Source organism: Mesoplodon mirus (genome assembly GCF_964341445.2).
Source record: "Mesoplodon mirus genome assembly, chromosome: 17".
In the NCBI taxonomy this organism is placed as follows: domain Eukaryota; kingdom Metazoa; phylum Chordata; class Mammalia; order Artiodactyla; family Ziphiidae; genus Mesoplodon; species Mesoplodon mirus.
In genome coordinates, this window is record NC_138993.1 from 4,869,624 (window position 1) to 4,882,849 (window position 13,226).

Consider the following 13,226-nt stretch of genomic DNA (forward strand, 5'->3'; position numbering starts at 1 on the left):
ATGGACCCCTGCCTGGAGTGTCCAGAAAGGAATACAGCCCCATCCAGATCTTGAGTGCAGCCCAGTGAGACATATGTCAGACTTCTGATCTTCAGAACCAGAAGATAATAAATTTAAGTTCTGAAAAAAGAAGGGAAGGAACAGATGCTGGGTGAATGCATCCATTTGGTAGGATTAGGGGAACGATCCACTTCCAGGCCAGAGCTGCCTCTGGTAATGTCTTCTTTCCATCCTGTCAGCGTATCTCTGGGGCAGTATGTTTAACTCGTTTGAATGTAATTCAGAATGTTATCAATTACTTACATTAAGCACCACTGATAGTCATTTTTTAAAAAGTCATCATAATGTCAAATCTGTACAAAAATATTCCCAGATTGCTCCCATTCAAATATTAAAATAAAAACAAATCAACAGCCATGTAAATGGCAATATGGTCTATCCCGTGGACATAGTTCCAACAGAAGAAGGCCCTCAGGGCACAGTAATTACCGGGCCAGACCTCTTCAGGATTAGGCCTACCCTGGAAAGCCCTAAATACCTTTCCTCCTGGGTCTACTATTAAATGGCCTGAGAAAGGCTCAATCCTATAACCAAAGCACGTAAAAGAAATTTTCTTCTTTTTTTTTTTCCCTTCAGAGATGACGGAGCAACAGTTTTGTGGATGAGACTATCAAGTAGGCATTTTGATGATGCTGATTATGAAGTTGGTTGCAGAAAATGGGAGCTGCATCGGACAATACCGAGTAAATTATTTTGTGCTGTCTTCTTTTAATGCCTGGGTTAAGGCAACCCAACCCAAGTGCAGTTCCGCAACACTGTGTGAGTGCTCCCGTGAGGCAGAACCCTGCTTCATCCAGCGAGCCACCACCTGCTTGAACCTGAGAAGGTGTCACTCGTTATCTGCCCCTCTTCCTTCCATGCCTCCACTCTCATTTAAGTCATTTTCCTGCTTCCAATACTGCAGTAGATTTCTTGTTTCTTCTCTTTCTTTTCTTCTTTTTTATGAAAATTTTCAAACATATAAAAAAGTAGAGGGAACAGTAAAATCAACCCAATTTACCCATCACCCAATTTTTCTACAAAAATTTGCATATGGTAAAATGCATGGATTTTAAGTGTACGATGTTTTGATAAATGTATATACTTGTTTAACTGCCACCCCTAATCAATATATAGAACTTTCTCATCACCCCAGAAAGTTCCTTTGCCATCCCCCAGTTTGGCAGTTATCAATACATAGCCATGCTTGTTTCATCGGTGCCCCTACCCCTGGACCCTCCAGGATGATTCTGAAGTAAATCCAGATATCATATTATTTTATCTGTAAATATTTCCTTGTATTTAAGAGATCACCAAAATATTATTATGACACCTAAATGAACAATAATTCCTCGAGGCTTCCCTAGTGGCGCAGTGGTTAAGAATCTGCCTGCCAATGCAGGGGACACGGGTTTGAGCTCTGGTCCGGGAAGATCCCACATGCCGCGAAGCAACTAAGCCCATGCGCCACAACTACTGAGCCTCTGCTCTAGAGCCCACGTGCTACAACCACTGAAGCCCATGCGCCCTAGAGCCCATGCTCTGCAACAAGAGAAGCTACCGCAATGAGAAGCCCGTGCACCGCAGCGAAGAGTAGCCCCCGCTCACTGCAACTAGAGAAAGCCCATGTGCAGCAACAGACCCAAAACAGCCAATAAATAAATAAATAAAGTAAATAAAATAAATTTTAAAAAAAACAATAATTCTTTAACATCAAATACACAGTCTGCATCCACATTTCCCCAATTCTCTTTTTTTTTTTTTTTTTTTTTTTTGCGGTACGCGGGCCTCTCACTGCTGTGGCCTCTCCCGTTGCGGAGCACAGGTCCGGACGCGCAGGCTCAGCGGCCATGGCTCACGGGTCCAGCCGCTCCGTGGTATGTGGGATCTTCCCGGACCGGGGCACAAACCCGCGTCCCCTGCATCGGCAGGCAGATTCTCAACCACTGCACCACCAGGGAAGCCCCAATTCTCTATTTTAAAAAAATACATTTATTTATTTAGGCTGTGTTGGGTCTTAGTTGCGGCCTGCGGGATCTAGTTCCCCAACCAGGGATTGAATCCGGGCCCCCTGAATTGGGAGCACGGAGTCTCACCCACTGGACCACCGGGGATGTCCCTCCCCAATACTCTTTTAATAGACTTACACTTGGTCTCTTCACTTTTGATCTATTCCATTGGTTTTGAAAACCACTCCAGATGAACATTTCCAGTCCACCATCATGATTACCTACTGTGTGCTCCTTAGTCTAGCATACCTGGACTCCGTATATAACTTTCCAGTTTAAATTCCAATGTTCCTCCTCATCCAGCTATCCTTCCACAAAAGAAAAGTAGCTTTTGTATGAATAAACCTGTTTCCCCACTGCTGAGAATATGATTATGTGTCTCTTCTCTCCACCCTGCCCACAAATGTTCATTAAATGTTTGTTGGACACCGACTAAGCACCAGGAATGAGCTAGGAGCTACAGGATAAGTAGTGAACAAGATAAATACAGTTCCTGCCCTCAGGGAGATCATGGCATCCTCCCCTCTCTACCTGTTGGAACCGCATTTACTTTAAAGTCCAAATGTCACCTCCACTGTGAAGACTGCCCTGATCTCTTCAGGCAGAAGTATTCTTTCACTTCTCTAAAACTCCCGCTTTGCTCATTTTTTTCTGCTTCTAGCTTACGTGCCACATAAGGACTTTGAACATAAGACGTGTAGACATAGTTACTTCGTCTTTGTAATACTTTCACCATCTAGTGGGAGCACGGTGAATGACTGAATGAATATGTTAAGACTAGTTATTTTAAAAAATGCCCATGGACAGCTAAACCTGCAACAACTGTTTAAAGAAATATATCTGACACAGTTTCAACTCGGCATAGGTGACTGCAGTGCCTTGAGGACACTTGGGGAGAAAGTTCATCTATAAAGCAACTGGCAGTTGGCCTGGAGATTAAGAGGATGTACCCTGAAGTCTTGTCATCTTTTAGTTATTTTATCCCATTATAGTATGTTTCTGAACTTGGCACAGGGAATTAAAAAGCTGATTGTCTATGGTCAGAAATTCTTAAAAATACTTCTCTGTCATTATGAAACTTTGAAAACATGTAAAAGCATGAAGAAAGAAATTAGAATCATCCATAATCCACCATTCAGACAAAAATCACGGTTAACGTTTTGGTGTATTTCCTTCCAGTCTTCTTTGTCTGCAGTTTGAAAAGAGTCTGCCCTGGAGTGCTGGATCTCACTCTGGTGCTGAGGATGGGCGGACTCACGGAGGAGAACATTCTGCTTTCCGTATGAAAGCAGTGTGGTCTCTGTCGCCTCCACGTTCTGCCTTTCCTCGCTGATGACTCTCTGTTTCTTTTTCCCTACATTGCGTTCTACCTCTTCCCCCACTGAATGCAGAGTTCTGGTTTTGTGACCCTACTTTGGGTCTTCACTCAATCTCTGGTCCCCACATCATGTCCCTGATCAGGATCTCAGAGCCCTGTCACTTCAAATCCATTCATCGCACCTCCTTGACTCTGAAACCAAGTTCCTGGGCCAGATCTTGTCTTTATCATACTTTTGCCCCACTTGTAAGCATTTTCGCGTGGCATTAAAAAGACTCTGTAAATTGAAATTGAATGGTTGCATATTATTCTCTTTTATGTTTGGCCATAATTATCCTAACCATCCTCCAATATTGACCTTACGTTAGTTTCAATTTGCCACTATTGTGAATAACATTCCAATGAATATCTTTGTAAATAAATCTTTAACCATATATCAGATGACTTTCTTAGGTCAGCTGTATAGAAACAAAAGGACTGACATAAAATATGGCACAAAATATTTGATACATATTGCTAACTTGATTTCTAGAGAGTGTGCAGACTTACACCCCCACAGCAGAGTATCATGTGTCTTGTTGCACTGTTGCCAACCTTGAGCATTATTGTCAAAATAGAGAACAAAAGGGAATTTTGGAATAAAAAGATTTCTCAACCTGATCAAGAGCATGTGAGGTACAGTAGAAATGAACACAATATTGTAAAGCAACTATACTCCAATAAAAAAAATTTTTTAAACTGAAAAAAAAAAAAAAGAGCACCTGAGAGATGGACTGGGAGTTTGAAAAAAAAAAAAAAGCAACTGAAAAATGTACAACTAGCGTCACAGTTAATGGTTTCAGACCCAATCCTTTCCCACTAAGATCAGGAACAAAGCAAGGCTGTCCACTCCAACCACTTCTATTTAATGGTGCATTATTTTAAAATATTTGCTTATATGAGATATTTAAAAATCACTGTGCATTTTAATTTGCATCTCTTTGTTTTCGAGAATAACTTTTCTTAAGTTTATTAGCTATTGGTGACTCTTATTTTGTGAATTATGTATCTGAAGTCTTTGCCCATGCTTCTGTTGGTATCCTACGGTTTTTAAAGTTGTGTGGGCTCTCTATATTTTTGTCTTAAATATTTATTTTTACAAATTTGTAGTTTGCTTTTTTTGAACGCCACATGTTTGCAATATAGAATTTTTATTTTATTTTTTAATAGTGATCAAAACTATAGAGTTTGTCTCTTTTTAAGTTGTTTTTATGCTTCACCATTTCTTCTTACAATTGCATGATATTACAGAAACAATACTGCTTCCATATTCAAGAACTAGTTAGGTAGTTCAAAGCCCTATAACCAATTTTCCTATGAAAAGTAGTTCTTATATCCTGCAACTGATATTATTTGTGTGATTATAGTGCATCAACATGAAAAAAAACGGCTCAGAGAATCTAATTTGCAATATTGGTTCAAAGTTACAATGTGTAGGATTTATATTCAGCTCTGAGTCATGCTTTTATCTATAATTCTCAATTAAAAAGATGGTGAGGTTGATTATTCAAGAAGCCAGAAAGGAGCGTAAAAATTTATGAAAGAATTTCACCAGGAAGGATAGTTTAATTTGGACTGAAAGTTCACCTTACTAATTGTTCAAAGTGGAAATGAAGAGTTTTCTCCTGTTCAAGAACAGCTAAAGGAGAATAAATAAGAACGGTTATTTTCATGTGTCATCAATCAATAGTTTATTGACTATATTGAGTATTGAATTTTCCAAAGGTTGTTAGTCTAAAAGGGGATGATTTTTTAATGTTAGTCTGTTAGTTTATGAAAGTGACACTAACGAATCTTTCATTTGACTTTATTTGTAGCTTAAGTCATGTGTAATATCTCCAGGTCAATAGCTGATAAATTACTGTATTTTTATCATACTTCATATTCTATTGTCTCATGAGTTACTTTCCAGAATTAATATCAGCATGTGATGAATAAGATTTTTATGACATCAATATTCTCAACATAAAACAAAGGGAAAGTCCAGGTGAAGCAATTTAAGAGAATAATTTAGAGGAAAGAAAAAGAAAGAATCCTGGATGACTGAGCTTCAAAAAGCATGCATCTATCAATCACAATTTGAAAATACATCAGTGGAAAGAGGAATATTGCACTACACAGCACTGCTGAATGGCGCTCTGAATTTGGAAACACACAATTTGAGCCCCTAGCTACCTTGCCTGTTCTGCTTCCCCTATGCCAGTTCACTCCAGCCTTTCTAGAATTTGTTTTGTGTCCCAGCACAGTGCCTGCATGGAGCAAGGACTCAACGCACGGTAACTTTTATGAACACCTTTTCGGTAGGTCCTTGGGGAACAGAATCAATGCTCATATGCCAGGAGGGTGGGCTGTAGGGTCAGGCTGTGGGATGTGACCTTGAGCATGGTTATTTAACCTCCGGGTGTCAGTGTACTCTCATTTAAAGTAAAAATAAGAATAGCATCCTAGGTTTATGTCAGGATTAAGTGAAACCAGGCATACCAAGTACCTGGTATATAGTAAGCATTTGGTACACTTGAGCTGTTCACACACAGAGGAGAGAAAAACACAACCAGCTGGATATTCTCTGTATCATCCTCTGCAAGTGAAACAAAACAAAACAAAACATATATAAACACATTCTAAGGGCTGCTTAATCAGGTTTAGCTTCATGAAATAAATAAATACCCTCCCCACACACACACATACACACCAGCAGCTTAGGAAAATAGAATTTAATTTCTCTCACACACTAAATAAGCCAGAAGGTAGCCAGGGCTGCTCTAACCGGTACGTGATTATCTGGATCCGGGGGCCTTTCATTGTATTGCTCTCCATCCACAAAGAGCTGCCTCATGGCCCCCAGAGGGATCCCTACCATCTGATCTCCTTTTCCAGGCAGTGAGAAGGAGAAAGGGGGGGAAGGGCCTGCCCTTACCCTTTAAAAATATTTGTCAGTAGTTGTATCCAACACTTCCATTAACATTCCATTGGTCAGAACTTGGTCTCAGAGTCCCATCAAGTTATGAGGGAGCCTAGGAAACGGTCTTTACTCTGAGTGGTCATGTATCCAGCCAGTAACTGGGGGTTTGAGCACAAACAAAGGAGAGAATGGACACTGGAAGGAAAACAGCCCAGCAGATAACAGACTGGCTCAGAGCAGGAAACAGAATGATAATATTTAAGAGGAATGAGGGCAACCCCCCAACTTTATGTATTTGCTTCCTTATTTGTTAGGGCACAGTTGTCAGTGGTTTGCTTCATTGTGTTTTATGTTTCAATCCTAAGAATTATGAAAAGGATTACGGTCTCAGCCCTCCTGGAAATGCTTACCAGAAGAGTATCCAATCCATTCCGACCTCGGCGCTTAGCGTGGAAAAGCGCCTAGGAAGGATTTCGAAGAAAAGCCACCAGATGACTAACCGCTCAGAATAAGACCTAGGACGGACCTTTAAGGAAGGGGCGTGAGCCGGCCAGGGAAAGAAACGGCTAGAGGGTGACTAAATACTGATCTCCTGCCACCCAAAGGACTCTGCCCCAGAGGAGAGGGGAGAGGAGAAGGAGACAGAGGAGGGTCAGCTGTTCATCTCCGCTGAGACTGGAGAGAAGGGAGGAAGCAGAAGTGACTCAGGGTGACCTGTAAGGAGAAATGTGCTGACCGGGCGGGCGGCTGTTAACACACCGCAGGTGGAGATCATACACGGACCTCTCCAAACTCTGAGATATTTGCATATGCTCCTCCCCGAAGGCGGGGTTGAGGGCGGGAGGGGCGTGGCACAGGTTGAGGGCGGGTGAACCACTTGAACATCAATGGTACCCTCTCCCGTGCCTCGGTTTCCCTCATGGAATAACTCTGTTTCGGAGTTCAGAAAACGGATACTGTGTTGATCTGAAAGATAAGTTCTGGTTTTGCATGTGTATAAAAACCAATAAGTACACAATGTCAGTATCTTGCAGATTAGATCCTATAAGGAGAGAGGAATGGATTTTCTATGTTTTAAGATATCATTTTAAGAATTATAGTAGTAATACAATGGCTTTCCAGTCAAGATGGTACAGCAAGGTGCATTTCATCCTCTGTGAAAACAGTAAGCAATGCCAAACGAAATATACACAGAGGACATTTTTTTTTTTTTTTTTTTTTTTTTGCGGTACGCGGGCCTCTCACTGCTGTGGCCTCTCCCGTTGTGGAGCACAGGCTCCGGACGCGCAGGCTCAGCGGCCATGGCTCACGGGCCCAGCCACTCCGCGGCATGTGGGATCTTCCCGGACCAGGGCACGAACCCGCATCCCCTGCATCGGCAGGTGGACTCTCAACCACTGCGCCACCAGGGAAGCCCCACAGAGGAAATTTTTTTTAAAAAAGATAGAACATGGCTCAGAAATAAGACAATTACTCATGAGGACAAGAAAGAGAAAAGAAACGGTAAGAGCCGAGTGGGGCCTGGGCTGTGGGTCTCAAAACAAGCAGTGGTGGCTGAGAATCTGACTCCTATGGTGATGAGGACAGAAAGTCCCACCTGAGATTAAAGACCAAAGCCATGGTCACTGCTGAAGCCAGGCGCTGGGGTACAAAACCCCCTCCCCCCTTCCCTTTCCCTTCTCTAGATCCCACTCCGCAGGGGGACGGGGTTTCCCTCCGAGCTCTCCTAAGCTCTGTAAAAGGCGGCCACCTTGGGAGCTGAGGTCATCATGGACCTGCAGGTCTTTCTGCTTCTCTCCCATTCCCTATTTCTGTTCAAGTTGGCCACTGCTCTTACATCTTCATTCTGCCCTACAACTATAATTAAGTCTTTTGTGCTCTGTATAGAGGTTCAGTGCAAAAACAAGTGATGTGACTGAACCCACAGAAAAGTATAGTGTCATGACACCTGCGTCATGATTAAAGACTTTTCTGAATTCTCTGTATAGCTCAAAATCACGTTTTAGTTAGCTTCCTGTTCGGATCATGACTAGCTTGTACAGCATTTGTTTTCCCCAGTTTCTAGTTTCCTTTTGTGTGTGTGCGTGTTTATATGCAGTTATTGAAATACCTTCGCTTTGTCATTAAGTATTTCCAGGTTCCTAAATATTCAATGTGTGTAATGAAATCTATTTTCTTCCTAAAGACATCTTCTTGGAGGCCTTCTACTTCCTGTTTTAATCTGAACTGACAGCTTTCCAGGCCTGTTACACACATGACCCCCTGTGGTTCTTTTCAATGATTTCCTTGGCTGATTCCTGGGCTTCTGGGATTCACACCTCCCTCTTTCTTGGATTCCTTCTCCCTTTGGGAGGAGCATATCCTTGATTAATTTTTCCAGAAAGGGAATATGTAGAGATAAACTTTGTGAGTGCTTAACATTTTAATTTTATCCTCACATTTGCTTGTCTGATTGGATGTAGTTTTAAGTTTGGGGGTCGTTGCTCCCCTATGTTTTAGCAAACGATATCACTTTAGATATTTCTGATTCTAATTTATTCCTTATTTCCTAAGAGAGACTTCTTTTCTTTCCTCACTGCAAAATTTAGCGTTTTTCTTTTTAAACTTAGCATTCGGAACCTTAATCAAAATACGTCTGTGTAGGGCCTCCCTGGTGGCGCAGTGGTTGAGAGTCCGCCTGCCGATGCAGGGGATACGGGTTCGTGCCCCGGTCTGGGAGGATCCCATATGCCGCGGAGCGGCTGGGCCCGTGAGCCATGGCCGCTGGGCCTGCGCGTCCGGAGCCTGTGCTCCGCAACGGGAGAGGCCACAACAGGGAGAGGCCCGCATACCGCAAAAAGAAAAAAAAAAAAAAAATGTCTGTGTGTGTGTGTGTGTGTGTGTGTGCGCGCGTGTGTATTTAATTCCTTGTCTTTGGTACTAGTCAACTTTTTCCATCTGAACACTTAAGTTTTTTTCAGTTCAGGGAAATTATCTTTAGTTATTTCTTTAAACACTTTCTTTTCATTCACTGTTCTCTCCTTCCAAAACTCCTATTAGATAGATATCGAATCCTCTATGTTTCTTAACTTTCCCTCATTTTTGCTCCATATTTTGGAATATCTCTCTGTCCGTATCTTCTGGATCACTGTTTGATCTTTTACTTCATTCAGACCTTCTACTTTTGTTTTTTTGTTTGTTTGTTTGTTTGTTTTTGCAGTACGCGGGCTTCTCACTGTTGTGGCCTCTCCCGTTGCGGAGCACAGGCTCCGGACGTGCAGGCCCAGCGGCCATGGCTCACGGGCCCAGCCGCTCTGCGGCATGTGGGATCTTCCCGGACCGGGGCACGAACCCGCGTCCCCTGCTTCGGCAGGCGGACTCTCAACCACTGCGCCACCAAGGAAGCCCAGACCTTCTACTTTTGAGTTTTCATTTTAGCAATCATGTTTTAATTTTTGAGAATTTTGAATTTTCTCAGGCCTCTTTTTTCATGGTCATCTGTTCCTATTCTTCTTTTCAATGGATACATAGTCTATCTTTTGGAGTTTAGATTAGAAAGTTTTTTTTTTGTTTTGTTTCTTGTCTCCCACTCTCTGAAACGATGTGCTCTACTTGTTCAAATTGGTCTTTCACAGCATTAGTTGCTCTTAAACCTCTTACGATCTTTGATTGGCATGGCTTGGCTTAGGAATGATGGGATACATTGATTTTTACAGGCAACTTACATGCATTTCCTTTGCAAATAGCTATAGACCCATTTACCTGAAAGGCCTCTCCCCCACCCCGCTCCCACCCTCCATCCCCACCAGAACCGGGGGCTGGCTAAGAAGTCTGTGTAAATGGCTCCATCCCCTTCACAGGCAGGCTCGGAATTGTGAGAACCAACAGGAATCCGCTCTGATAGTGGAGACCTTTACCTGGGGCTCCGTATGGGGGTCCCAAGTCTTAGGTCCTGTTCTGCCTCAGTCTGCTGCCCCCACCCGTTCACGTGGGATCTCCGCAGACACAGCTTTTACACTGTCGGAGTCAGGACTCCCAGGGCTGCGGCCCCAGCAAGTGGTGCCGCTCCAAATATTTCATGGAGGGGAGGGACTAACTGTCTGAGCCAGTCTACAGATGGCCCTTCAAGTCATCACTCCTTCTCTCCCAACTTGCTGACTCCAAGTCCTGGAATTGCTCCAGGGCTCTGCCAGGAAAAACAGCCACTACTTCCATGGTGGTCTGGAGTTATCATTTTGTTCTGCTATGATCCACTTTCTATCTTCTATAAATCTTCTAAAATGTCTTGTCCGAGGATGGTGCTTTCTTGTTCTTAAGGCCCCCATGTCTTTCCACTGTTTTCCTACATCCTTTCCCATTTCCCTGGGATCGACTCGGCTCTGGGCTTACAAGTGGTAAGAAGACAGACATGGTCCCTTTTCTCGTGGGGTTTATGATCTTGAGGAGCTGAACAGACAACTCATGGCATTAGCACAGTGTTACAGGAGGGATGCCCTGACCAGGTGAGAAAAGGCCTGCAAAGGAAAGGGTGTTTAAGCTGAGGTCTGAAGGATGATCAGGTTTTCTGTCGGCACAAGAGGAGGGGTGTGGCCAGAACAGAAAGGAAGGAGGAACCGCACTCTAGCCTGAAGGAACAGCATGTGAAAATGTGTAATCCCTGTAGGCAAGGGTGGCCAGCACCTAAGGGATCTATCTATACGTGTCCTTATGCCTCATGGGACAGGATGGGCCCAAACAAGCTGCCTCTGAGAGCTGCCTGCCTGTCCTAAGATGGTTCCTTTCCTGTGTTTTTCTTTCAAAGGACAAAGGGCATCAGGGTCTATAAAGGGCTTCTGCTGGAAATGCTTATGCATATATCTCCCTAATTCTCTCAGTATCCCAGTGAGATAGGCATTCTCAATACCAGTTTAGAAGTAAGGAAATTGAGGGTCTGAGAGGTTAAGTAACTTGTCCAAGGCTAGTAAGTGGTAATGCTGGGATTTTAATCAGTTGAGGAATCTCTGAAGTATGCTTTTCTACAGCAGGTACCAATGTCTTTTCCCCCCAATTTTTAAAACTGTAGTAAAATACAGGACATACAATTTAACACCTTAACCATTTTTAAGTGTACAGGTCAGTGGCATTAAGTACATTCATATTCTTATGCAACTGTTTCCTCCATCCTTCTCCAGAACTCTTTTCATCTTGCAAAACTGAAACTCTGTACCCATTAAATAATAACTCCCCATTTCCTCTCCCCCTAACCCAGGGCAACCGCCCTTCTACTTTCTGTCTCTGTGAGTCTGACTACCATAGGTACCTCATCTCACTGGAATCATGCAGTATTTGTCTTTTTGTGACCGGCTTATTTCACTTAGCATAATATCCTCAAGGTTCATACACTGTACCTCTTGATAATCTCCAGAAGGAAGAATGTGCCCCAACTCGAGTGGAAAGTGGGAGGAATTAGGTTGTGATAAAACTCAACCTCATGAAGGAGACTGTTGAAACAGTGGTGTATCAGCAGAGGACACTAGAATTTTCAAAATCTCAAATCCTGCACTCGCTAGCATATAAGATCTCTGACTCCATTGTATATATTAAATAGTCAGAAAGTGCATCCTGTCCTGGCAGTCTAACTTTAATCAGTTTGATCCAGAAAGCTTCCTGCCCAGTGACATGACTCCTAAATTCTGTTCTTGAGAAAGGACCCCTCCTTTAACATTGGAGCAGGATCGAATTATTCGTTCGTTTATCTGGTGTGCGCTATGTCATGTGCCAGTAGGATGGCTGGTTTCCATTTGCATCTCTGACCCAAGCTCCACCTTCTCCACTCTGCCTGTGTCTTACGGGCTGACCTGTAGGATTGGCTTTCAGTTGGACTTGGGTAACTGGAGGCACCAGCAGGAGATTGGAGACCGGTTGGCAAATTTATGACCCTGGCTTTCTCTCAGCAGGGTGGCTGTGGGTTGGCTGCTCGAAAGGCAACACTTCCGGGCACCTAATTATCTGGAAAGTGCTTTCACTATGCCCTTTCTCTATCGGCAAAAAAAAAAAAAAAATTAAAAGTAGTTTGCCTTCATGTGCCAAGGATAGCACTATATCTTAACTGTCCTGCCTTAGAGCTAAATCAAATCCTGCTATCGTAATATAATCTGGAGGGAGCTTGCTTGTCTTGATATTCTATGGGACATCACGCTGGGCCGTTACACTGATGGCATTATGCTAATTTGATTTGGGGAGCAGGAGGTGGCAGGTGCCTCAGGTGCGTTGGTAACACATGGACTTCAAGAAGTTGGGAGATTGGGCCTCCCTGGTGGCGCAGTGGTTGAGAGTCCGCCTGCCGATGCAGGGGATACGGGTTCGTGCCCCGGTCTGGGAGGATCCCATATGCCGCGGAGCGGCTGGGCCCGTGAGCCACGGCCGCTGGGCCTGCGCATCCGGAGCCTGTGCTCCGCAACGGGAGAGGCCACAACAGTGAGAGGCCCGCATACCGCAAAAAGAATAGAAAAAAAAAAAAAAAAAAGAAGTTGGGAGATAACCCCCTGGGAAGTGCAGGGCTGCGACATCACTGATGGTTCCAGGGGCCCAGTGGTCTGGGGCATGTTGGGGTGTCTCCTGCTACATGGGAGAGATAGCTGCTGCATCCCGCCCCATGTACCACATAGGAGACACAACATGTAGTGAGTTTAGAGGCAAACTAAACCATATTTTTCTGTGTGCCGCTCTGACCTAATCACTGGGTATCTGACAAGGCTACTGGTTTTGAGTGGGCACAGGGTATGAAAGCGGTTCAGAAACAAATCCAGGCTGCGTTACAAGCAGTCTGAGCAGCAGACCCAGGGGCTTGGAAGGATCTGAGGCAGACAGAGATGCTATCGGGGGCTCCTGGCAAGCCCAATAGGACCCAAGTAAAGTCAACTGCTGGTAACTAGTTTTTCAGTTGAAAAGCAGCTCCTGG